This window comes from Salvelinus fontinalis, chromosome 27 (assembly GCF_029448725.1).
Source record: "Salvelinus fontinalis isolate EN_2023a chromosome 27, ASM2944872v1, whole genome shotgun sequence".
Taxonomy (NCBI): Eukaryota; Metazoa; Chordata; class Actinopteri; order Salmoniformes; family Salmonidae; genus Salvelinus; species Salvelinus fontinalis.
Window position 1 is genome coordinate 10,064,277 of NC_074691.1, and position 27,344 is coordinate 10,091,620.

A 27,344-nucleotide genomic window follows, 5' to 3' on the forward strand; every position below is an offset into this window, starting at 1 on the left:
TTTGCATGGCGATAACTGGTTGACAAAATGTTATGACCGCCACAGCCCTAGTTACATATCGCAATATTATTTTTGGAGGTAGCTATTCTTTTTGGAAGTAGTGTCTGCTAGGCTAGTTGGCTGTACCTGCGCCAAAACTCTGGTATTTGAAAATATTGAGCCAACATGTTTTCAGCACTGATTTCCATGACTGATCAAAGCACATAACGTGAGCAATGTGTTTGGAACATCATCCCGATTAAAAATCGCATTATCGAATCGCAATATAGAATTGTAAGAATGCAATACATATCTTATCGGCACCTACAGTAAGTATCATGATAATATCGTATGGTGAGGTCCCTAGCAATTCCCAGCCCTATTGTATAGTTATTAATAACCTCAAAGCGGAGTTGATTTATGACTTATGTTGCTGTGGAGAGGTCCTTGGACCCTGCTCTGGCACAGGGTGATCAAGGCCCAGGCCCAGGTTGCATCCCAAATGGCACCCTATTCCCTATACAGTGGACTACTTTATAAATAGGAAATAGGCATCCATTTGGGACACATCCCCAGCGTGTGCCTCTAAGCAGCTCTGGCTGGGATAAAGTGTGGAACTTCTCACCCATTAATAATTAGAGTCCGGCACTCAAGGACATTTCCCCCGGCTGGATCAGCACATAAATACATTAACTTGATGCAGGAGGGCTAAAAGTAGACTCACGTGGTGACACTGCAGTTTCTCACCCAACCTTTCTTCGTCTCCATCTCGGCCTAACGCCAGATCATGTTCTAAATGAGCAAATTAGCATTTTGGGCTCAGGCAATTCCACAGTAACAGAGTGATGCTGGGACTCCGATTTTTCACTTTAAAATGTATGTCAAACAAAAACCAACACAAAGTGAATCCATACAACTCTAAGCATAAGGACTACTTAACAGTTTTGACGGGTTGTGCCGCCATTCTGTTACCAAACTTTTGCATTTGCACTGTTCTTCAAGTAAATGTGTTTTTTGGTAACATTTTCAGTTGTCCTTGTGCATAGAGTTGAATGGTTTGTTTAACTTTGCAATCATTGGTTTTTGTTTGGCATACTTTATAAAGTATGCCAATCTGAGTGTCATCACTCTGTTACAGTGGAATTGCCCTCTCCCTTCCCTGTCCCTACCCTGATTCAAAACAACAGCCCGTATTAGAGCTAGTGTAAAACTCCTTAGCAGTTGTAAAGGATGGATAAGACCGGAGTGGATGCTAAGGCCATTTGTTATCATGAATAATTTGACTGCTGGGGTCCCACAAAAGGCATTCCAACAAATAAGCAAACACCACTAAGAGACCAGCAGGGAACGTTTAGAGACAGTCCTGCAAAGAGGATTTCTGCTGTTGGTGCGGTGACGGTGCTCTCTCAGCTGAGCAGGGAGATGGATGAGAACGATAAAACCAAATGGAGCTTTTCTCATTTGCACCACTGACAGAGTTGCTTTATAATGCAAATGTCTGATCAGCAGATCTAATACTGGAGGCCATTAAACACTTGATCCCAAGTATTAGTGGTGAGAAAGGGGCTGGCTGTGCTACCAAAGCAAATGTATTTGTCAAATTAATCTTGGTAATGCTGCTGATAGTAACGATCCTGAATGGGAGTCTACATAAGTAAGCATTTTGTTTCCCAGGCATTAGCAGGAAGAGGGCTGCTGCCCGTTGAGCTAGAGTCATCTCTCAGCACACTCTCATCAACAGTGCAGCAATGGCATTACGCTGGACACCAGTGCGGTCAGGTGCAATGCTCCCTCAGATGTATTTCTGCTCTGAGCAAATCTCAGGTCTGCTGAGATTTGTTGTTGTGAAAAACGTTGTGAAAATTCTGTGCAACTTCCAGTGCGTGTTTACTGTGAACACTGAGGCTGTACCGACTTTAAGTTACAGTTTTAACATTGGCTGTTATGACAGAGAATCAGACAAATTATGCTACCCTCTGCCTATTGGCTATTTAGCTTATTCAAGCCTGTCTCAAAATACAACACTGCCCCTTTAAGACCAAAAGAAAATGCAGTCTTTACCTGACTTGCTTTTCAAAGATGGCTAGAAATGCACTCATTTTGTGCTCTTGTAGGAAGCAACCACTCCCCCATTTCTGACTAAAATGATCTATAACTGGGCTAATAACTCAATATCTAGCAAAAGATATGAACAAAATGTGCACCCGTGGCTACATGCAGCTCTCACTTTGATCTCAAAACAAGTGCATCTACTAACGACCGTTCATGCTTTAAACACAGTCCAGTTCAAAGTAAATGGCAAGGATCCATATATGGCAATGGTCTATTTCCATTTAGGCCTACTGCAGCTTTGATTGTTTACGCCACACCGGTCAAGATCACGTTGAGTCAAAATGCAAGCCAAAATCTACCTCTCAGATTTTTTTTTATATATGACTTTAAAACCATAAGCCTATGCAACATTAACCAATTATAAACAGTACTGTAGAAATTAGGTTTGTCCAGTAAGCTATAGGCCCAATACATTATCACCATATATTGGCTTAGCTTGAATTGCCCTGCCAATGCATTGTTGTTAGGGCCATTTAAATATATATTTAAACATTTGAGGTAGGCTATATGATCACACTGGTAATATATCTGTTGTTGTATTACTTGTGAAGCACAGCTGAGTGAGCATGCATTTAAATAATTGGTGCCTGCGTCTGATAGTTAGTCTCAGCGGAGAGGGTCCCTCCGCTCTCCCTTACCACTAAGGGACACTGTCTTCCAGATGATGGCGAAACTCGAGTCACACCACATTATTTCTGCCTCATGCACAAGTTCCTGTTGTTAGTCCTATGAACAGAGAAAGTGAAATGTTCCTCAACATTAAAAAAGACCCAAGTCGTTAATAATAACAACAATGCAAACCTATAGATACACTTTCCTACTGTCCTACGCGGCAGGGTAGCCTAGTGGTTAGAGCGTTGGACTAGTAACCGAAAGGTTGCAAGTTCAAATCCCCGAGCTGACAAGGTACAAATCTGTCGTTCTGCCCCTGAACAGGCAGTTAACCCACTGTTCCTAGGCCGTCATTGAAAATAAGAATTTGTTCTTAACTGACTTGCCTAGTTAAATAAAGGTAAAATAAAATAAAATAAAATTCATTACTGCTGCAGTGTTTGTTGTAGTGCTGAGTGGAAATAGGAAGAAGTGTTGAGTACGAAGTGCTGACAGTGCTGAGTAAGCACATAAACATGAACTCACTCATAAACAGCATCTCTTTGTGTGCGGCTGTCGTGTGGCTCAGTTGGTAGAGCGTGGTTCGACTCCCACGGAGGACCAGTATGACAATGTATGCACTAAAGTTGCTCTGAGTAAGAGCGTCTGCTAAATCACTAACATGTAAACGTTTTAGAGTGTTTGTGTATGATTGGGATGAAGAAGAGTCCTGTTCGCAAATGTAGCAACAGGGTTGAAAGCTCCACAGCCTCACCCCCTACAGACAGACAGAGACTCTTATCTCCTGTCCTCCTGTATTACCTCTCCACTGGCCCTGCAGATAACCCCTCTGTACCGCTCGCCTCTTGGAGGAGACAGTAAAACCTACTGATGGGGAACTGCTCTGAGGAATACCACCTCCACTACCTCTAAGATGAGGAGGGGGGAAGGGATATGGAGGCGCACGGGGGAAGAGATAAGGAGGTGAACGGATTGCTGTGTTTATTACCTCAGCGTAAAGACCGCTGCCTGTGCACATGTTTTTGTGCTCTACATTCAATTACATGTAATGGTATTGTATAGGGAGATAGTGTGGAAGTGGAGAGCGGGAAGATGAAAGGGGAGGAGATGGAAATTGTTCACAGCAGAAATCAACGCTGCTCCAGTGAGCGGTGTGAAGATTGTTATCATCTCTATGGGCGAGCGTAGTGATCTACGGCGTATCCTGTATTGCTGTGCATGCTTCACAGGTTCTGTTCTACCTCATCAAAACACAAGACTGTGGTTCATAATTAGGGAGGTGTAAGACGCGGCGAGTTCACAAGCCCGGCAATCTGTTGCATGCAGAGCTGTCGCTTTTTTAATTATTAAAATGAATCTACTCGTGTGCCTATTTGCATAAGTTAAATGAATATTTGTTCTGCGCCGCTTGGCAAACACATTCCCGTTCCTAACATTGTATAAGCTCTGTTGCTGGCAGGGTGTGAGGATCTTACAGGAGGAATATTCTCCATGGATCCACTGATACCAGAGGGAGGACACAGTTCAGTGGCCTTATACGTGCCCTTAACATATATGACTATTTTAAGTGATTGAAGTACTGTGCATTCCTTGAGGGCAGACCAACAACCCCCCCCCCCCCCCCCCCAAGGGATTTGACCTTTTTACCCCGTGGCCTTCAGGGTCAGAGTATTCTATAATCACAACATTGGCTGCCTTCCTCCTATCTCCATCCTTCTGCTCCTACTCCATAGGGCTGGAGTGGAGAGAGACCAGTGTATGATTCTTATTGATTGTTATGGAGCCCCCCTTTCCAAATGTATGTTATAATATTCTTGTGATTGAGTATAGTCCCGTTGCATCAGTCTGCATGGAATAAATTACGGACAGGCTCAAAGCCAGAGAGAATCAATACATAATATGAAGAGAAAGGTGGGGGGATTTTTATGTCTGTATTGAATTCTTCTCTGAGACTCGGGGCTCCAAGCCAACATACTCTTCCTATTGTCTGGGAGAATGGCTGTAGCTAGCAGGCCAGGCAAGCTTGTTGCTTTTGTTATGGTCATTTGGGTTCAAGGTGAAAGCTACAGTAATCACAAGGTTGTTCACTCAATGTGCAACACACCAGCGTGGCCCATTTGTTTACATAATGGTGTCTGAATGACAAATTGAATCATACTTAAAAACCTCTTGTTTCCAGGGTGTCCGGATATTTGGCGGGCCGAGACTGTTTCAGCGGAGAGAGAAGTGGCATTAAAAGCATAGTAATTGAGTTATGTAAGTATACTGGACAGAATGATAAATACAATATGCAAGAATTTTGAAGATTTTACTGAGTTACAGTTCATATAAGGAAATCAGTCAATTAAAATGAATGAATTAGTCCCTAATCTATGGATTTCACGACTGGGCAGCCAGAAATACTCCTCAGTTTCATCAGCTGTCCGGGTGACTGGTCTCAGATGATCCCGCAGGTGAAGAAGCCGGATATGGAAGTCGTAGGCTGGCGTGGTTCCACGTGGTCTGCGGTTGTGAGGCCGGTTAGACGTACTGCCTAAAACGACATTGGAGGTGGCTTATGGTAAAGAAATTAACATTAAATTCTCTGACAACAGCTCTGGTGGACATTCCCGCAGTCAGCATGCCAATCCACGCTCCCTCAAAACTTGAGACATGTGGCATTGTGTTGTGTGACAAAACTGCACAGTTTAGAGTGGCCCTTTATTGTCCCCAGCACAAGGTGCACCTATGTAATGACCATGCTGTTTAATCAGCTTCTTGATATGCCACACCTGACAGGTGCATGGATTATTATGGCAAAGGAAAAATGCCCACTAAAAGGGATGTAAACAAATGTGTGCACAAAATTATAGAAATAATATTTTTGTGCATATGGAACATTTCTGAGATCTTCTATTTCAGCTCATGAAACATGGGACCAACCCTTTACATGTTGCGTTAATATTTTGTTCAGTATACAAGTAGTGCAGTTATAAAGGAATTATTTCCCCCTGAATCTTCCCTGCAAAAAGTGCTAGTGTTTATGCTAATGTCCAATGTTCTAGTGATGAGTTCTGTTTTATTCTCGTGTGCTAAGACACTTAACACAGTACAGATGTACAGTGCATTCGGAAAGTATTCAGAACCCTTCACTTTTTCCACATTTTGTTACGTTACATCCTTATGCTAAAATGAATTACATCGTTTTTTCCCATCATCAATCTACACAAAATACCCCATAATGACAAAGCAAAACCAGGTTTTTAGTACAACTGATATCACATTTACATAAGTATTCAGACACTTTGCTCAGTACTTTGTTGAAGCACCTTTGGCAGCGATTACAGCCTTGAGTCTTCTTGGGTATGACGCTACAAGCTTGGCACCCCTGTATTTGGGGAGTTTCTCCTATTCTTTTCTGCAGAGCCATTCAAGCTCTGTCAGGTTGGATGGAGAGCGTCGCTGCTTAGCTATTTTCAGGTCTCTCCAGAGATATCATCAGGTTCAAGTCCCGGCTCTGACTGGGCCACTCAAGGACATTCAAAGACTTGTCCCAAAGCCATTCCTGTGTTGTTTTGGCTGTGTGTTTAGGGTTATTGTACTGTTGGAAGGTGAACCTTCACCTCAGTCTGAGGTCCTGAGTGCTCTGGAGCAGGTTTTCATCAAGGATCCCTCTCTACTTGGCTCCGTTCATCTTTCCCTCAATCCTGATTTGTCTCCCAATACCTGCCGCTGAAAAACATCCCCACAGCATGATGCTGGCACCACCATGCTTCACCGTAGTGATGGTGCCAGGTTTCCTCCAGATGTGATGCTTGGCATTCAGGCCAAAGAGTTCAATCTTGGTTTCATCAGACCAGAGAATCTTTTTTCTCCTGGTATGAGAGTTATTTAGGGGGCTTTTGTCAAACTCCAAGCAGGCTGTCGTGTGCCTTTTACTGAGGAGTGGCTTCCGTCTGGCCACTCTACCATAAATACCTGATTGGTGGAGTGTTGCAGAGATGGTTGTCCTTCTGGAAGGTTCTCTCATCTCCACAGAGGAACTCTGGAGCTCTGTCAGAGTGACCATTGGGTTCTTGGTCACCTCCCTGACCAAGGCCCTTCTCCCCCGATTGCTCAGTTTGGAAGAGTCTTGGTGGTTCCAAACTTCTTCCATTTAAGACTGACGGAAGCCACTGTGTTCTTAGCAACATTCAATGCTGCAGAAATGTATTGGTACCCTTCCCCAGATCTGTGCCTCGACACAATCTGTCTCGGACAATTCCTTCGACCTCATGGCTTGGTATTTGCTCTGACATGCACTGTCAACTGTGGGACCTTATATAGACAGGTATGTGCCTTTCCAAATCATGTCCAATCAATTGAATTTACCACAGGTGGACTCAATGGCAACAGGATGCACCTGAGCTCAATTTCGAGTCTCATAGAAAAGGGTCTGAATACTTATGTAAATATGGTATGTCTGTTTTTAATTTGTAATAAATATGCTAACATGTCTAAAGACCTGTTTTCGCTTTGTCATTATGGGGTATTGTGTGTAGATTGCTGAGGATGTTTTTGTATTTAATCCATTTTAGAATAAGGCTGTAGCGTAACAAAATGTGGAAAAGGGGAATGGGTCTGAATACTTTCCGAATGCACTGTATGCTCTGGTGTATGCCGGTCAGGGTAGTAGCTACATATGAGGACAGAGGTCCGGATCTCTGTCATTTTTTTCTTCTTCTATAAAATAAAAAATGAGGAACCCAGTTGGGGACTCAACTTACTGTTGAGAGTTAGAATAGTAGAAAACACAAGGTGCAATTTAGAAACTTGGTTGTGTATCATCAGTTTTCCTCTAAAACTGCAACCAAAAAAGTTCTGTAAAGCAAACATATTTGTTTACCTTTTGTTAATATTTGCTTTTTCTGCTAAGATCCCTCTGTACATATTCAATTATATTTTTTAATCCCGAGTTGATGTGTAGCGGGTAATTGTATAGCTAATAGGTTATGTGTTTGTAGATCGACTGAGGTGAATGAAGCTACAGCAACCAATGTGTTTTTTGCTTGTTTTTGCCGTTCTCCAAATAACATTTTTGAGTTTTTAAATTGTATAGAAATGCTGTTATGCTGTCCCCCTCCGCACGTCACTAAAACTCAGAACATGGCAACGGCCCTGATGCCAGTCTATTTGTTTATGCCTGCTTGAGGTGAATGAGTCTCTCCCTGAGTGTGAGGTAAACAGATGTGTCAGTCCTTTAATTCACACTCATAGACCTTTACTATGGTGTGCTATCTTACAGTTCCACATTTAAAAGGCTTCCCGTGGTTGTCGTTTCTGCTTAATTTAGCTCAAGCAAGGTTCCTTCATAATTACAAAAACAATATACCATTAATATTAGATGTAGTCTTGAAAAAAATCCTGAAACAGGATAGATGGTGAGTGTTGTATGTTCATGTGTGGTAATTGAATTACTGCATATGTTTGTCGGTGAAAGTTGTCTGGTCACAGGACATGTATTGTTGCCTAACGTGTGTAGTGAACAGGAAGTAAGAAGGAATGGCTGACCCTGTTGTCTGGTCTAGGTTACTTTTTATGTCACTGCAGGTTACCTGTCCTTGGTGGTGACTTTGTCCTGTTCCGAATTCACTTGTCAACAGTTGAGAAGGGAGATGGTTGGCAAGCCCTGCTGCTTGCCTTGGCACACACACACACACTGTGAGTGGTGGTGGGGTATGAGCATTGCCTGGGCTGGGGGGTGACAGGCCACTAAATCTCCCCCACACTCGTCCATCAATCTTCCCTGGTTACCGCTCTCTTTTCCCTCTCCCTCCCTTTCTCTACCCCCTCTCTTTTATACTCACTCTCTCTCTCTTTTTCTCACCTCCCCTACTCTCTTTTAGTATAGGATAAGAATCGTCTCTGTTTACACAATTCCTGGGCTGCACGATTAAGCCCACCTCTCATATCTCTGCTGATGTGTCGGCACCATCCCTGTTTTGTAGGCTTATTTTCAGATTAAGTGACAGTTCCACACTAAAATAGCACCAAATTATTATAAATCTATTATCGTAAATAAAACTTTGCGCATATCAGCTTGTACGACTTGCCTTAACACTTTATTGGCCAGTAGTGTTGTTGTTGTTCACCAGATATCAAATAAAGGTAGTGTGTAGTCAGTTTACTATTAGCCAGTGGGGACATGTTTATTGGCTACATGTCTATATGTGATACAGATGAGCCTTACAAAGTTTGTTTTGATGTGTTGAAAGAAGCTTCTGATCAGATTGTATTCAGTATATTTTCAGTTTTGCCATAACTTTTGACTCATAAGTATTGTTCCATAACTTCAGTAATATCTTCAACCCACATCTTTATGCAGAGCGGATTTAGTTTGAGCTTTCATCAATTTGCAGGGATTCTTCTGTTGTGTAACTACTTGAAAGTTTGAAGACAGGCTAAGTTTGACAACTTGGAGGAAGTGAGAAGCACTTTGATGGGAGGGAAGGAAGGCAGCTTCTCCCACTGGAGTCTAATCCAAGCAAGGCCCTGCAGCAGCCCTGCTGTGTAGCAGACAGCTGGGGAATGATTTCTACTGCGCGCGTTGTAGAGAAACGCTTACAGTCTGAGTTCTGACTTACCTGCATATGTATAAAGTTAATTTGCTAAGTGTGTGGAATCCGCCGAAAGAACGTGAGATAAGCTTCATCTCACAGACACTCACTCATTCAGCTCTGGAACCACATTTCCGACTGTTCAAGCATGTTTCAGTTATCACCCGTCACGACGGATTTAGCCCCGCAACTGAAGGGGGCTGGAATTTAAATTCTCAGATCTACCAGAGAAATCATTTTCTCTCTTCCGTCCTCATGTCATCCGTCATAAAGTACAGGCATCTGTGAGACGGAGGCCTACCTATCAACACTCCTTATTTCTCTTTGAAACTGGAGGGATTTATCTCACGTTTACCCAGAATGCTTTGCACAACAACTAAGGAGCAGGAAGGAAGGGATCTAAATGGAGTTCTGTAAGCTGTCCTGAGCGTGGTGACAGATGAGAGCAATTATGGGGAAAAGAAATCAAATACACATGAAATTATTCGAACCTGAGCTTTCCGATTCCCACCCTCCTCAGTCGAGTTATTTTCATGCCCCGTCTGTGCTAGGCCTACTAAACTGGGCGGAAATGTGACAACAGCTTGAGGCTAATTGTATAAAAGAGAAACATACATCATTTATTCCATTTTCATTAGCTGAATCATTATCACTTAGACAAGACCAGCTGAAGGACAATGGCATTATGAAGTCTGCATTTTCTGCTCTGTTTATGCTCAGCTGGCTGCTGAATCACGATCGAGGGATAAGATCGTTAGCTATCCTTTTGGAGCATTGGCTATGGCCAGGTCTGCATCTTGTCCTTTCCTGCCCTCCGCAGGTTCATAGCAGGTGTACGGTGTCCATATTAGGACAGCCTCAGCCTCTGCAGTTCATCTGCGGAGTCATCATTTTGGCCTTGTCTATGTGTATTACCTCCGGTGACCTCACTGACACCCCCTCTCTCCGATGTAAGTGACTGGCCACAAGCAAATGGCACTAACAGTAATTACCTCTAATTCTATGCAAACGGCAGCCCTGAAGTGTTCAATTAGTGCTATCAAAGGCAGCCATCGGCCATCCTGTTGTGCCCTAAATGTTCCGGCAGAAATACCAAGGGTCTGCACTACTGCTGTGCCGCTCTCACGTTCAGGCGCTGCAGTGGTTCATCCAAACACAATAGAAGATATTGTTGGGCAGGGTTATTTGTGCATCGATGGTGTTTCCTTTTAGCTTGCAGGGCAGAGCTGGGCCACACTCCGAGGCAGAAGACACGCTGAAATCAATAGCTGCTCCCAGTGCAATGCAACAAGAGCCGCGCCTCGGCAACACAGCTAGGACTTTAATTATTTCACCATGTATAACAGCAGACTGGTTAAAGGTTGGAGAACCAGAGAATGACTATGTAGATGCTGCCTGCCTGTCGGAATGGAGGTTATTCTTTTGTTGGAGCCCATTTCCCACAAGGGCCTGGTGCTGAAGCACTTTTGCTTTGTAGGTTAGTGTACATTCAAGGCCTGTTAGTTGCCCAGTGCTTTCACTGAAGGAGAGTAGTTTGGCCCCTTTGTGAAAGCTTGATGTAGCACAAATGACTAACATAGGAGCCGTAGTACAGATTTGCTGGGATGCTATCTCGGTGTGCTGTACAGCATGGAAATGTCAGATGGTACCCTTAAGAGGAAAAGAGAGTGGATATGAACCCCATTACGCCACACTTCAAGGGGAATCAAGGAGGATCCATCAGTCTCTGCTAATAAGCAAATGGAGTTGATCCCACCTAGACTGGGCTGGTCAGGGGGTTCTTCTCATGAAAATCCAGACCTCCCCCTCAAACAATAAGATTTTCAGGTTGTTATAGATGCTAGTAATACAGTGCATTCGGAAAGTATTCAGACGCCTTCACTTTTTCCACATTTTGTTACATTACAGCCTAATTGTAAAATGGATCAAATACTTCTTCCCCCTCCTCAATCTACACATAATACCCCAGAATGACAAAGCGAAAACACAATTTTAGAAATTTTTGCAAATGTATTAAAAATAAAAAACAGATACCTTATTTACATAAGTATTCAGACCCTTTGCTATGACTTGAAATTGATCTCAGGTGCATGCTGTTTCCATTGATCATCCTTGAGATGTTTCTACAACTTCATTGGAGTCCACTTGTGGTAAATTCAACGGATTGGAAATTATTTTGAAAGGCACACACCTGTCTATATAAGGTCCCTCAGTTGACAGTGCATGTCAGAGCCAAAACCAAGCCACGAGGTCGAAGGAATTATCGGTAGAGCTCTGAGACAGGATTGTATCTAGGCATTGGTCTGGGGAAGGGTACCAATACATTTCTGCAGCATTGAAGGTCACCAAGAACTCTGTGGCCTCCATCAAGTTTGGAACCACTAAGACTTTTTCTATAGCTGGCTGCCTGGCCAAACTGAGCAATCAGGGGAGAAGGGCCTTGGTCAGGGAGGTGACCAAGAACCCGATGGTCAGACGGAAGCCACTCCTCAGTAAAAGGCACATGACAGTCCGCTTGGAGTTTGCCAAAAGGCACCTAAAGGACTCTCAGACCATGAGAAACAAGATTCTCTGGTCTTATGAAACCAAGATTGAACTCTTTGGCCTGAATGCCAAACGTCACAGCTGGAGGAAACCAGGCACCGCTCATCACCTGGCCAATACCATCCCTACGGTGAAGCACGGTGGTGGCAGAATCATGCTGTGGGGATGTTTTTCAGCAGCAGGGACTTGGATACTAGTCAGGATCAAGGGAAAGATGAACGAAGCAAAGTACATAGAGATCCTTGATGAAAACCTGCTCCAGAGCGCTCAGGACCTCAGACTGGGACGAAGGTTCACCTTCCAACAGGACAAAGACCCTAAGCACACAGCCAAGACATTGCAGGAGTGGCTTCGGGACAAGTCTCTCTGAATGCCCTTGAGTGGCCCAGCCAGATTCCGAACATCTCTGCAGAGACCTGAAAATAGCTGTGCAGCAACACTCCTCATCCAACCTGACAGAGCTTGAGAGGATCTGCAGAATGGAAGAAACTCTCCAAATACAGGTGTGCCAAGCTTGTAGCGTCATACCCAAGAAGACTCAAGGCTGAAATCGCTGCCAAGGGTGCTTCAATAAAGTACTAAGTAAAGGGTCTGAATACTTATGTAAATGTGATATTTCAAATTTGGGATATTTCAACAATTTAAAAACTGTTTTTGTTTTGTCATTATGGGGTATTCTGTGTAGATTGATGGGGGGGGGAACTATTGAATCCATTTTAGAATAAGGCTGTAACGTAACAAAATTTGGAAAAAGTGAAGGGGTCTGAATACTTTCTGAATGCACTATATTTATTATTTAACCATACGTATTGCATTAATATGCCATATTGCCATATTATAAAATACATTAGATTCAACCAAACAATACTGAAATAAGTGTTGCAACACCACAGTAATTTCTATTGACACAAAGCATTACAATTAAAACGCCTGTAATCATCTCCATATTTCTGATCATTCGGATGTGTGTCATAAATTGCAGTGGAATGGTGATGATCCAACCCAATTTCAGAGCAATATTAAGAGCCTTTGCTTTGCTCCCTCCAGGCAATGTGGCTTCATATTGTTGTATCCCGGTGCTAGGCAACCTGGCTGTGTCGGGTAATAATTGAAGTTGATATTAAAAGACAGGAGCAATGCATAAATGATGAGGGGAACGGGGTGAGGTCATCGGAGAAACACATCCAGCGTGTGGCCAGATGACACGCTGGTGTTCCACAGTCACCTTCGCTGTATACATGATAAACTACTGCCACCAGGGCGAAGGTACAGTACACGGTGGCAAAATAGATACATAAACCACTGCCCTTCGAACACGGCCTTTGCCTTTAATACTTTGGCATAATTACATTGTGTGTGTGTAGAGGTTATTGTCATCATTTTGCTTGAGAGGTGCCGTGCTGTATAAGCTTTTAAGAGAATGTATTGAAGGACAGCACAGATACGTGTGAGAGAGTTTTATGACTGTGTTCTTCTGACATAGTATTATGACAGTGTTTTTCACATGCCATAGACCTACAATGCAAAAATGTTGATCTTACCTAGATATTGCTTAACATTAGAATTAATTTGTATTTTTAAGTTAACTGACTTGCCTAGTTAAATAAAGGTTAAGAAGAAATTGTTATTTACAAGGACGGCCTACAGCGACCAAACCCGGACGACGCTGGGACAATTGTGTGCCGCCCTATGGGACTATCAATCACGGCTAGTTGTGATACAGCCTGGATTCAAACCAGGGTGTCTGTAGTGTCGCATCTAGCACTGAGATGCAGTGCCTTAGACCGCTGCGCCACTCGGGAGCACTGACTTGACATCCTACCAAGATAAATGATCTTAGGTACAAGTCAGAATATCTTAAAACGAGATGAATTATCTTAAGTAAAAATGTGTTGTTTTGAGTTGATCTCGCTCACCAAGAAAATGCATTTACTTGATTTGAGTTGATTTTACTTACCCAGAAAATGCATCAAGAGAATCAAGCCATTTTCAGCTTTAAATAAGCAATATTATCTGCGAGCGCACTAAGATAATCAACTTTGTTCAGACATCCAGTCAATGCATTCAAATGGTAAGAGTTATCTAGATAAGATGAACATTTTTGCAGTGTAGTATCCAATTGTAGGAGACAGTATGATAGTAAGAGATTTTACACCAGGTTTTGTGTAAGAGACTAGCATTTGGCAGAAATAAAGTTTGAGTTGAAATACACTGCTCAAAAAAATAAAGGGAACACTAAAATAACACATCCTAGATCTGAATGAATGAAATATTCTTATTAAATACTTTTTTCTTTACATAGTTGAATGTGCTGACAACAAAATCACACCAAAATGATCAATGGAAATCAAATTTATCAACCCATGGAGGTCTGGATTTGGAGTCACACTCAAAATTAAAGTGGAAAACCACACTACAGGCTGATCCAACTTTGATGTAATGTCCTTAAAACAAGTCAAAATGAGGCTCAGTAGTGTGTGTGGCCTCCACGTGCCTGTATGACCTCCCTACAACGCCTGGGCATGCTCCTGATGAGGTGGCAGATGGTCTCCTGAGGAATCTCCTCCCAGACCTGGACTAAAGCATCTGCCAACTCCTGGACATTCTGTGGTGCAACGTGGCGTTGGTGGATGGAGCGAGACATGATGTCCCAGATGTGCTCAATTGGATTCAGGTCTGGGGAACGGGCGGGCCAGTCCATAGCATCAATGCCTTCCTCTTGCAGGAACTGCTGACACACTCCAGACACATGAGCTCTAGAATTGTCTTGCATTAGGAGAAACCCAGGGCCAACCGCACCAACATATGGTCTCACAAGGGGTCTGAGGATCTCATCTCGGTACCTAATGGCAGTCAGGCTACCTCTGGCGAGCACATGGAGGGCTGTGCGGCCCCCCAAAGAAATGCCACCCCACACCATGACTGACCCCCCACCGCCAAACCGGTCATGCTGGAGTATGTTGCAGGCAGCAGAACGTTCTCCACGGCGTCTCCAGACTCTGTCACGTCTGTCACATGTGCGTGTGAACCTGCTTTCATCTGTGAAGAGCACAGGGCGCCAGTGGCGAATTTGCCAATCTTGGTGTTCTCTGGCAAATGCCAAACGTCCTGCACGGTGTTGGGCTGTAAGCACAACCCCCACCTGTGGACGTCGGACCCTCATACCACCCTCATGGAGTCTGTTTCTGACCGTTTGAGCAGACACATGCACATTTGTGGCCTGCTGGAGGTCATTTTGCAGGGCTCTGGCAGTGCTCCTCCTTGCACAAAGGCGGAGGTAGCGGTCCTGCTGCTGGGTTGTTGCCCTCCTACGGCCTCCTCCACGTCTCCTGATGTACTGGCCTGTCTCCTGGTAGCGACTCCATGCTCTGGACACTACGCTGACAGACACTGCAAACCTTCTTGCCACAGCTCGCATTGATGGCTCCTGGATGAGCTGCACTACCTGAGCCACTTGTGTGGGTTGTAGACTCCATCTCATGCTACCACTAGAGTGAAAGCACCGCCAGCATTCAAAAGTGACCAAAACATCAGCCAGGAAGCATAGGAACTGAGAAGTGGTCTGTGGTCACCACCTGCAGAACCACTCCTTTATTGGGGGATGTCTTGCTAATTGCCTATAATTTCCACCTGTTGTCTATTCCATTTGCACAACAGCATGTGAAATGTATTGTCAATCAGTGTTGCTTCCTAAGTGGACAGTTTGATTTCACAGAAGTGTGATTGACTTGGAGTTACATTGTGTTGTTTAAGTGTTCCCTTTATTTTTTTGAGCAGTGTAGATTAGTTCAGGTTCGAGAGTATATAGCAACATGTAGTGTTAACGGTCCACTTCCACAGGTGATTAATTAACTGTTTTGATGGCTTGCAGGCTCTGTACCCCAGATGGGAAATCACACGTTGCTTGTTTTCCATTCTCAGCCCAAAAATATTGTTTTTAATAATACTCTTGTCTGGTTTTTACATAGAGGATTATACTGTGCATCCTCTCGCCCATGTAGGGGATTGGATACATACTAGAGAACGACCGATATGGATTGTTTTAGGGCCAATGCCGATACCTATTTTGGGGGGTCAAATGGCCGATATTTTAGGCCGATATTTAATATCATTAAATTTGTCCATTTTGATGACTTTCCCAGAGAGAGCCATGTATGCATTAATGCATACATTTTAAAATCAAGCAATACATTTGACTGTTTTTACCTTTCTAACTACATCATGTTTTTATTTATTATTTAACTAGGCAAGTCAGTTAAGAACAAATTCTTATTTACAATGACTGCCTAGGAACAGTGGGTCAACTGCCTTTTTCAGGGGTAGAACAGCAGAGTTTTACCTTGTCAGCTCGGGAATTTGATCTAGCAACCTTTCGGTTACTGGCCCATCGCTCTAACCACTAGGCTACCTGCCGCCCCTAATAATAATTATATTTGAATGGTAAATCTCTTGATAAACTGGGTAAAGGGGTTGGATTAAATGCGGAAGAAATTAATTAAATTGTGTAACTGACTAGGTATCCCTTTCCCTTAATTAAAGGTGCTACACAAAGGATTTTTATTTTTGCATTGTAATTTCAGAAAATGTCCATAATATATCTGGCTGTAATAGTGGAATGATAGTGTTTCACTATATTAATTACCTGCCAGTTTTGTGATTGGCTGCGATATTCGAGTATTGATTTCTCCCACCGGAGCGGCGTCTGTTGTCAAAATGCGAAAGCTATTCTGACTTAATGGCTGTGTTATCTAGTGGAAATTGCTCTGTCATTTCCTGGTTGCTAAAATTCGACACTGTTCGCTCAATTTCAGTTTGTGAGAAAACAAGCACTGAATAGTGTAGGGAATCATTGTACCATCTAAATCGCTGTGAAATATATTTTCAATTACAAAGAGTATTGTTTTTACAGCTGTTTGATACCGACTCGGCCAATTATCGGTCGCTCTCTAATACATAGTATAAATCATTGCACTCCAATACATGGAACATTCAGAGAGTTGATGTCTAATCTCTCCATAAATTGGTAGACTGTATACACTGTAATCTCTCCTAATGGGCCACCAGTGCCATCTTCTAATTCAATTCAGAGCCTGTAATGTACAGTGATATGGTTTGTGAGGTTTGTAAGTCTTTATCTCTGCTACCCTAGAGTGCTTGATGAGATATTCCTCAGACCAAACACAGTCAATGCATGGCTTAAATATGTTTAGAAAGCACTGGATTCACAGAGCACGTACACAAAATGATCCAGAGAGAGTGGAGGAGAGACGTTATCATTCAGCAGCACAGCAACACACTGAATCCATTATTCATGGGCCGTGTACTCACTGCAGTCTTCATTTAATGTAAAAAGGCTTTTCCGATTCCATCTGCTCGGGCTCTGGCTGAAGAGAACCCCTCTATATGAAAGGGTGGGTGTTGCCTAGCTAATGTGGCCATGTAAATAATGAATTGTAATAAGTGGAGCGTCCAAGCTTCTATGTTTTATTGCCTCCCTCCCTCTGCACTCCTGACATTCTAGAAATGGCAAATGTGTCTGGAAATGGACGAAGCACATTAATAATAGGGAAGGCTTTAGTTATTTTGAGACTCTACACTTCTCTCCTCTCTCTAACATGGCTTTAGTGTCCCACTGTACTGTGAACGTTGTTATCACGTCCATTGTGCAAATGCTATTGGTGGATATTATTTGGGGAGTAAGAAAGGTTTTTACACAGTCATTCATAAAGTCACTGGAGTCAAATGCTGTGGAACCGACGTTAACCAGTACAAATGTCAGGGCCAATTTGTGCAAGACTCTACTCTGCAGAGAAATACATGTACCTCTTATCTTCTCTCTTCACTCCCTTTTGTCTTCCACCGAGGTCCAAATTCTCTGCTAGAACAAGTGCATGGTCAAAAGGATCATCAGCGCCGTCTGTCTGCAAGAAAAGGATTGTTCTCCACGCATTAGATAAATCCACCTCTCCACACCGTGACAAATGGATTGAAGATAGACTCTCCTGATTTGAGCTTCTGGATAATACTTATTCTCCGCGTGGCTTTGTTCTGACATATTTCTCTTGGTTGAGAAGAAGTTATAGGACAGGAGGTGCTCCTGCCCATGTCGTCGTCGTCGTCTGACGAAGGACTAGGGGAGCACAGGTTAATGACATAGATTTAAGTTATTCCTCTCTACTTTATTCTGTTCAACATGCCGCAAGTGAGCTGATTTTAATCATGCTGCTAATAGATTTTCATAGAGAAACAGAGGCTGCTCCAAGTTCACAAAAAGCGAGAGAAAAAATCCGAATATGCTAACACATTGATTTACCACAGAAGCACGTGAACAAACAATGTTCTCACAAATCATAAAGATCCCTATTTATTAATATATTTGGGATTGGAAATTATGCAGATAATTACATTGATAGATCCCACAATCTATCCACACACACACACACACAAGAAAAGCGCCTTTGTAGATGGACATCATGTTTATTTCAGTTTGATCGCGTCAGACTAAAAAATAGTCAGAAGTAGTGGAAATGACTTTCCAAACCCGAATCTATTTCAAAGCATGTATTGGCAGACCTCGACAGGAGCACAAATAAACATTTCATTCCTAGTTGAAAGATATTCCAAGAAAAGAAGAACACATCTTCATATATTTAGCATACATTTTTTAATAGCACGTCAGTTATTTCATGCATTAGTATTCTCCGGGGACTCAGTGTGATTTGACTGTTTTGCTGTATGAGAGGGATCGTATGAGCCAGGTCTTTATTGACACCATTAGTTGGGAATGAGGGGCATTCCGCTGGAACCCATTTTAGTTTGGATCCCTCGGGTGATTCTGTTTAACCAGACGAAGATGATTCAAATTCATGCTGAATTTATTTAATTTTTTTAGTATCAGAATTTTGCCAGTGCTGGTGAATTTGTTTACATTGGTTGACACTGACCTATATTGAGTCAAAGACTGTACGGGGTTGGTATTGATGGGCAAATCCTCTTAAGAGTAAGACATTTATTTCGGTGATGAAGCTAATGCATAATGACACCAGGATGAGACTTTGTTTGGCAACATGGTGAAACGGGCAGAAGGGGAAGAATCCGAATGTGTTTAGACTAATTAGTTTAGACTGTGGCAAACCAATAGAAGCTGCCCGCCTTGGGCGACAACACACTAGGCCCCCTTAGTAGGCTAGATGGTGGGCATCTCTCCAGTGTTTAGGTGATAGAGAGAGTGTCTTGTGACAGTTGTGTGACAGTTCCACTAATCAGCCGACTCACCACGACCATCCCCACGCTGTTGTTGGTCAGAACGATCAATCGGCTGATTGACTGGAGACGTTTATACGACCTGATGAAGTGTGGTGGAGGAGGACGAGCGTCTAGAGAGTATGAATAGTTAAACGAGTCGATACATGATGTAAACAGAACTGACCAACATTGTGACTACAGTAGCTATGTACACTGAGTGTACAAAACATTATGAACACCTGCTCTTCCATGACATAGACTGACCGGGTGAAAGCGATGATCCCTTATTGATGTCACTTGTTAAATCCACTTCAATCAGTGTAGATGGAGGGGAGGAGACAGGTTAAAGAAGGATTTTCAAGCCTTGAGACAATTGAGACATGAATTGTGTATGTGTGCCATTCAACGGGTGAATGGGCAAGACAAAAGATTGAAGTGCCTTTAAATGGGATATGGGGGGGGGGGGGGGCAACTCAATATTAGGAAGGTGTACTTAATGTTTTGTGCACTATGTGTATGTGGATTTCATTAAGCTATTGTCATCCAACATTTTAATGCATGTATGGAAGCATGTTATGTCGGTGATGTTGAATAGGCGTTAAGGAAAGTTCCCAGTTTTACATTTGTTCATGATTAAGTCGTAGTGGTGGTGATTAAACTGTAAAGGGTTAAAGGTTATAATAGGGGTGATTAGACTGTAAAGAGACAGATAGCTTTAAATGTCTCCTCCACCTTCTTCACACCTCTTGTCTTTCACTGGTGTAGACCAGATGAGGACTGGAATGGTGCGCCCTAACAAGGAACCAATTACAGAGAGTACATGGTGCTCATCATCAGGTCATTACAGAGACTGGAGAAGTGTTCGCTTCAGTCCGTTAAAGCAGGGGATAAGTATCTACAACCATTCAAGTATAGGGAACAGCGATGGGGATCTCACTCCAGTTTTCCGCTGTGAATTTCCATTTAGATTCCCTGCTAGAACAAACTGCTTGTGTGATTGAAACTTGAGATTGAATCTATCGATCCGGCATTTGATTCAATATCATTGTTGTCCACCCCAAATGAGAAAAGTGTCAAATGCTAATATTCATTTGATTGTATGTGGCTGGTCCACTATCAAAGATGTAGGCAATAAGACTATCCATCTTGAGGAAAGGGTTTACGGCATTAATAGGGGTGTCCTGCTGTGCTGGGGTGGGCTGTTTGCGGACAACCTGAGAATCCTGGGCACCAATAGGTCTCTGCGGAGCCGAGTGGATGAAATGATAAACAGATCGGTGGGGTGGATTCTTTATGCAAGTCAGAGCAGCAAACCTGTCACTGAGAATCAGAAGGAGCTTGATGGCTGTACACAGAGAGGGTTCTGGGAAATATCCTGCTGCATATGCAGCACAAGGTGGGGTGGGTGAATTAGGTTCATGTGCATGTTGCTGTCTCTTGCCAGATGGGTGCCCTTCTTCCCCTCCCCCAACTAAATGACTCCTGGGTCCATTACCCATGAGCACCCAAGCAGACCTCCCCCACTACTGAAAGGAAATAGGGAGCTGTGTGCACATACATTACCACAGTGGTAGTTACATTACTAGATTTACAAGCTGATATCTTGTGATACATTTTCGTTTGCAATATGTCTGAAATGGATATCTTCATATAATGTGCTGACCCGCTTCTCAAGTATAGATACCCTTGGGTGTTGCACTGCATGTGAAGCTGCCAGAAAGGAAGAAGCAGTGTGAGAAAACGCTGACCCAAAAGCCTGGAATGGACAGGAGATCTCAGTCCCCAGTGTTTTTCACATGACTCAGAGCGAAAGCTCTGAATTGTACCCTATTTCGTATATAGTGCACTACTTTTACTACCAGGGCCCATGTACCACAGTGGAGACTCCTCAGAAGAGGAAGGGGGAGGATCATCCTCCTCAGTGAATTTCATAAAAATACAAATAGTGAAACCTAAAAAAATGATTGTGGAAAAAGGAGGAACAGGATGACCTGTGTCTTTTTCCGTTCATATAAGATAACAAATGAAATGTCCCTTTCCACAGTTGTAAACTTTCATTCATAGCCTAGGTTGTAGCAACCTCATGATGGGTATAGGGAAAATGTTAGTGTCATGTAGTAGCCTAAGCCTATCGATGTTACAGGGGGGGAGCTCTATTTTGGTGGCTTTTGGTACATTCTAATGCCTTGAGTCCATCTGAAATACACAGCTAAATTATTGAATACGCTGTTCTGGATATCGTCTAGGCCAGGGATGGCAACTGGCGGCCGTGGCCCCGCTTTTGCAAACATTTCTCTCCATCCTATGGCAAAATGTGTAGAATTGCATGAAATTAGTTTAAAAATGGCAAAATCTTCTCTACACCCAAGGCAAAATGTGTAGAATTGCACAAAATGAACATTTTCTCTCTGCTGTCAAGAGTGGGGTCACTAAGATGTTTTGCTAGCAATGTGGGTATGGATGTGGGTATGTAGACCTGCGAGCAACTGCGGCCCCTCGTGAGGAGTTCAGATTTTGTGGCCCCCACTCCCATCAAAGTTGCCCATCCCTGGTCTAGGCCTAGACGATCAAGACTATTCTCTAAGTAAGAGAAACTTTAACATTAAACCTGCCTTCTCTTGAGATTGAAGTCATATTTACAGTTTTACTACAAGATATGAATTGCCACAATGATGTTTGTTCTTGAAATTATGTGTTTTGTTGGCTCCGCTAGTGCGGACACTGTGTAATTTGGGTGAACTATCCCTTTAACCATTTGGCCTCAGTCAGTGTGGGTGGGATTGTCAGAGGAGGGTGCAGGATGTTTGTGAGTCACAGAGTTGGTAGGATTTCAGACCTGTCAATCAATCACTGTGGGTGAGACTTTGAGGGAAGGCGGTAGATTAGTAGTCTAGTCAGGAAAACTAATCTGGTCAACTCTTTCAATTTAATTTATTGTGGCAAAAACCTAAGAAAAAAAGGTTGTTCTGCCAAGTTATCATGAATTCCATTTTGAGAAACAATATAGAATAGCAGGAAAATGGTTTTAAAAATGAAATAATGAAAAAAAAATCCTGGGGAGGACAGCCAGATGCCCAGCCAGATTGTATAAAAGTGGGGGTGCACAGTCAGGCGTCCATGAATTGACCTACATATATGACTGACGAATGAAGCAGGTGTTAAACATGGGCTTTGCTACACAGAAATCAGCAGTAGCCTATATCAATATCTTTAATAATACCATGTAAGTATTATGACATTAGCTTTTATCAGGGGTTTTAGAAGTGGGGAGACACTACTTGACTGCTCGGAGGAGTCCACATTGTGCTAATGCACACCATTGCCTTTGTTTTGTATCACATGCCAATGATAAAACTGGGGGGGACAAAAATGTAATTTCAGAATATTGCGCCCCTATAACCTTCAATCTGTTTTCTTTGATCATATTTTGGACCAGAATGAGGCTCTCTCTCCGCTACCTATTGTTCTCGTAGAGAGGATTCAACATCGTCATTAAATGTTTTCATAATTTATCTGCAGATAAATCGACAAAAAACAGTAGTACTGTAGCCTAGCAATGTGCAAATAAAGGAGACAGATGAACGGCTCGCTCATTGATACGATTCACGACGATTCGGGTTCACCTAAAAGATCAGTTCAAAAAGAGCCGTTTGTTCGTGAACAACCCATCACTAGGCTACACTGACGAGTCACTTTAGCGGTCACTGGCAAGTCTTGACATGGGCTTCGAATCCTAGGAAAATAGAAACAAGATATTTGGTTTACTTGTTCCGATGCCATACCATGGACATATAACTACGTTGTATGATTTATGAATAGCAAAGGGATATATGAGATTGACTTTATTCAATCAGTTCGACACCTTTTATAAACTAGTCAACACTTGCTGACTGTTCGGTTGTCAATCAAAGCACAGTAAATAGCCTATGAGCCCAACTCTGTGGCTGTACTGGATTTCAACTCATCGTTACCAATTACATAACATGGGACGTGTAAATTCATTCACGGGAGACGGTGAAGAAGCATCACGCTCTCCGTCATCCGTGAAAAGAAATTTGACTGCAGCCAACCACAGCGCACAAAAATAACACCGATTATCGAGAGGCGGGACAGAGAGCAGACTGACAAACCAGCAGTGTTTCCCTGTCATCATGCCCTATCGTACCTCCTTACCCATCCAAATAAAATACTGAAATATTGATCATTTATTTTACAGAGACAAACTCCGGCAGAAAGATGCATCAATCTCAGCTAAAGCATCCAAGCAAGCAAAACATCCCCCCTCTGTCTCAGTATGTGTAGCCCATGTATCTGATACTGTCTGGCCAAAAAGAGTATGGCATGTCATACTTTTTTTAGCCAGACAGCATCAGATACGTGGGCTACATATAGTAAGACAGAGGGGCGCTGTTTCCCTCACGCAGATGCTTTCTCTGGTGAGATAGATTCAGCAGAGAGGAAGAAGTGAAGCGAGAGGGCTCTCTAACACCAAAATCAGTCCAGGATAAGCCCAATGCGTTTCTACGTGCTTAATATGCAGACCTAAGCTTGTAGCTTGCCCTCCTGCCTTTGGGACGACTCTCATTGTTAGGGTGGAGACATGAGCATCTCGTCATTATATACAGATCTCTTTTTTTTCAGGCAGCAACTTGCGAATTGGAAAGGAAAGTTGGCGTGTGCACTGTTCGGATGCACACATTTATGTTTTGTAAATTTCTCTTTAGTTTTGTCAGTTCCCTATTACTTATGTTACCAGTAGGCCTAGTAAATGTATCGTTAATCTCCATCATTTGGTAACATATATTTATGTTAACGCATGTGTTACAGTTATTTACCGTTCTCATTCTTGAAGTTGAAACATTGTTTGTGAGAAACAAGTTTTGGTTTGTTTCATAACCATCATTTACAGTGGTGATTTTAGCATCTAAATCCTGGTGGGTCCAACCAAATTTTTTTTGGGGAGGATGCATGCCAGCAATGCCACTACACAACACAACACTAAACAATGCATTAATTGCACTTTAATGGTGAAAAACGGTGCCCACAAACTGTTAGGGCCTACATAAAGCTGTCCCAACAGCAGAGTCCCAAACAACAGTCCCAACACCTTACCACTGCTACACCTGGCTATCAGCAGAGCCTTGTCTGGCAGCTGTAACGGCAGTCCTCCTCCTCTTCATCAGATGAGGAGGAGTAGTGATCGAACCAAGGCGCGGCGTAGTGAAATTACATGATTTATTGAACACGACGGAAAAAACAAACTAAACTTCCATAAACAAACAAAACAAATAAACGATGCAGACAGACCTGAACGACGAACTTACATATAACGTGAAGAACGCAATGAACAGGAACAGACTACATAAAACGAACAAACCGCAAACAGTCCCGTATGGTGCAGACATATACACAGACACAGGAGACAACCACCCACCACGAACACTGTGAAAACGCCTACCTAAATATGACTCTTAATTAGAGGAACGCCAAACACCTGCCTCTAATTAAGAGCCATACCAGGCAACCCAATAAACCAACACAGAAACAGAAAACATAGAATGCCCACCCAAACTCACGTCCTGACCAACTAACACATATAACAAACTAACAGAAATAGGTCAGGAACGTGACATAACCCCCCCCATAAGGTGCGAACTCTGGGCGCACCAGCACAAAGTCTAGGGGAGGGTCTGGGTGGGCATCTGACCACGGTGGTGGCTCAGGCTCTGGACGAGGTCCCCACCCCACCATAGTCAATCCCAGCTTACGTTTACCCCTTATCATGACCACCCCTTTATTTCCCCCACCTAATTTAAGGGGCAACACCAAGATAAAGTACAGCTCCGGGACAAGGTAGCTCAGGATAAAGAGGTAGCTTAGGATAGAGGGGCAACTCCGGACTGAAGGGCAGCTCCGGACAGAGAGACAGCTCTGGATAAAGAGGTAGCTTAGGATAGAGGGGCAACTCCGGACTGAAGGGCAGCTCCGGACAGAGAGACAGCTCTGGACAGAGGGGCAGTTCTGGATTACTGACGGCTCTGGACGCTCATGGCCGGCTGACGGCTCTGGACGCTCATGGCAGGCTGACGGCTCTGGACGCTCATGGCAGGCTGACGGCTCTGGACGCTCATGGCTCGCTGACGGCTCTGGCTGCTCATGGCTCGCTGACGGCTCTGGCAGATCCTGTCTGGTTGGCGGCTCTGGCAGATCCTGTCTGGTTGGCGGCTCTGGCAGATCCTGTCTGGTTGGCGGCTCTGGCAGATCCTGTCTGGTTGGCGGCTCTGGCAGATCCTGTCTGGTTGGCGGCTCTGGCAGATCCTGTCTGGTTGGCGGCTCTGGCAGATCCTGTCTGGTTGGCGGCTCTGGCAGATCCTGTCTGGTTGGCGGCTCTGGCAGATCCTGTCTGACGGACGGCTCTAGCGGCTCCTGTCTGGCGGGCGGCTCTAGCGGCTCCTGTCTGGCGGGCGGCTCTGTAGGCTCATGGCAGACGGGCGGCTTTGCAGGCTCATGGCAGACGGGCGGCTTTGCAGGCTCATTGCAGACGGATGGCTCAGACGGCGCTGGGGAGACGGATGGCTCAGATGGCGCTGGGGAGACGGATGGCTCAGATGGCGCTGGGGAGACGGATGGCTCAGATGGCGCTGGGGAGACGGATGGCTCAGATGGCGCTGGGGAGACGGATGGCTCAGATGGCGCTGGGGAGACGGATGGCTCTGGCCGGATAAGGCGCACTGTAGACCTGGTGCGTGGTGCCGGAACTGGAGGCACCGGGCTAAGGACACGCACCTTCATGCTAGTGCGGGGAGCAGGGACAGGGCACACTGGACTCTCAAAGCGTACTCTACACCTGGTGCGTGGTACCGGCACTGGTGGCACCGGGCTGAGGGCAAGCACATCAGGATTAGTACGGGGAGAAGAAACAGTGTGTACAGGGCTCTGGAGACGCACAGGTGGCTTAGTGCGTGGTGCCGGAACTGTAGGTACTAGGCTGGATACACGCACTACAGGGAGAGTGCGTGGAGGAGGAACAGGGCTCTGGAAACGCACTGGTAGCCTAGTGCGTAGTGTAGGCACTGTAGGTACTAGGCTGGGGCGGGGAGGTGGCGCCGGAAATACCAGACCGTGCAGGCGTACTGGCTCTCTTGAGCATTGAGCCTGCCCAACCTTACCTGGTTGAATGCTCCCGGTCGCCCGACCAGTGCGGGGAGGTGGAATAACCCGCACCGGCCTATGTAGGCGAACCGGGGAAACCATGCGTAAGGCAGGTGCCATGTATGCCGGCCCGAGGAGACGCACTGGAGACCAGACGCGTTGAGCCGGCCTCATGACACCTGGCTCAATGCCCAATCTAGCCCTACCAGTGCGGGGAGGTGAAATAACCCGCACCGGGCTATGCACACGTACAGGAGACACCCTGCGCTCTACTGCGTAACATGGTGTCTGCCCGTACTCCCGCTCTCCACGGTTAGCCTGAGAAGTGGGCGCAGGTCTCCTACCTGCCCTTGGCCCACTACCTCTTAGCCCCCCCCCCAAGAAATTTTTGGGTGTTACTCACGGGCTTTTTGGGCTTCCGTGCAAGACGCGTCCCCTCATAATGGCGGTTCCTCTCTCTCCTTTCCTCCGCTCTCCGAACTGCCTCCAGCTATTCCCATGGACGGTGATTCACTTTAGCCCATGGTCCTTCTCCGTTAAATACTTGCTCCCAACTCCACAAGTCCTGTATACTCTCCCGTTGCTCAAAATTACGCTGCTTGGTTCTGGATTGGTGGGTGGTTCTGTAACGGCAGTCCTCCTCCTCTTCATCAGATGAGGAGGAGTAGTGATCGAACCAAGGCGCAGCGTAGTGAAATTACATGATTTATTGAACACGACGGAAAAAACAAACTAAACTTGCATAAACAAACAAAACAAATAAACGATGCAGACAGACCTGAACGACGAACTTACATATAACGTGAAGAACGCAATGAACAGGAACAGACTACATAAAACGAACAAACCGCAAACAGTCCCGTATGGTGCAGACATATACACAGCCACAGGAGACAACCACCCACCACGAACACTGTGAAAACGCCTACCTAAATATGACTCTTAATTAGAGGAACGCCAAACACCTGCCTCTAATTAAGAGCCATACCAGGCAACCCAATAAACCAACACAGAAACAGAAAACATAGAATGCCTACCCAAACTCACGTCCTGACCAACTAACACATATAACAAACTAACAGAAATAGGTCAGGAACGTGACAGCAGCGAAACAATTCATTCAGC

General features: G+C 44.2%; 1 protein-coding gene across 3 annotated transcripts in view; it reads left to right on the plus strand.

The window, feature by feature from the left end:
- Positions 1–27,344, plus strand: part of LOC129824998 (heparan sulfate glucosamine 3-O-sulfotransferase 5) — a 70,947-nt gene that overhangs the window by 23,756 nt on the left and 19,847 nt on the right. The window contains exons 2-3 of one of the 3 annotated variants that reach the window (XM_055884626.1): positions 4,883–4,959; positions 5,097–5,263. The exons of 1 other annotated variant lie outside the window; for it this stretch is intronic. The gene's annotated coding sequence lies outside the window, so the exon portion shown is untranslated. The remainder of the gene's footprint in view (positions 1–4,882; positions 4,960–5,096; positions 5,264–27,344) is intronic. One more of the 3 variants, XM_055884625.1, reaches the window with a different exon arrangement.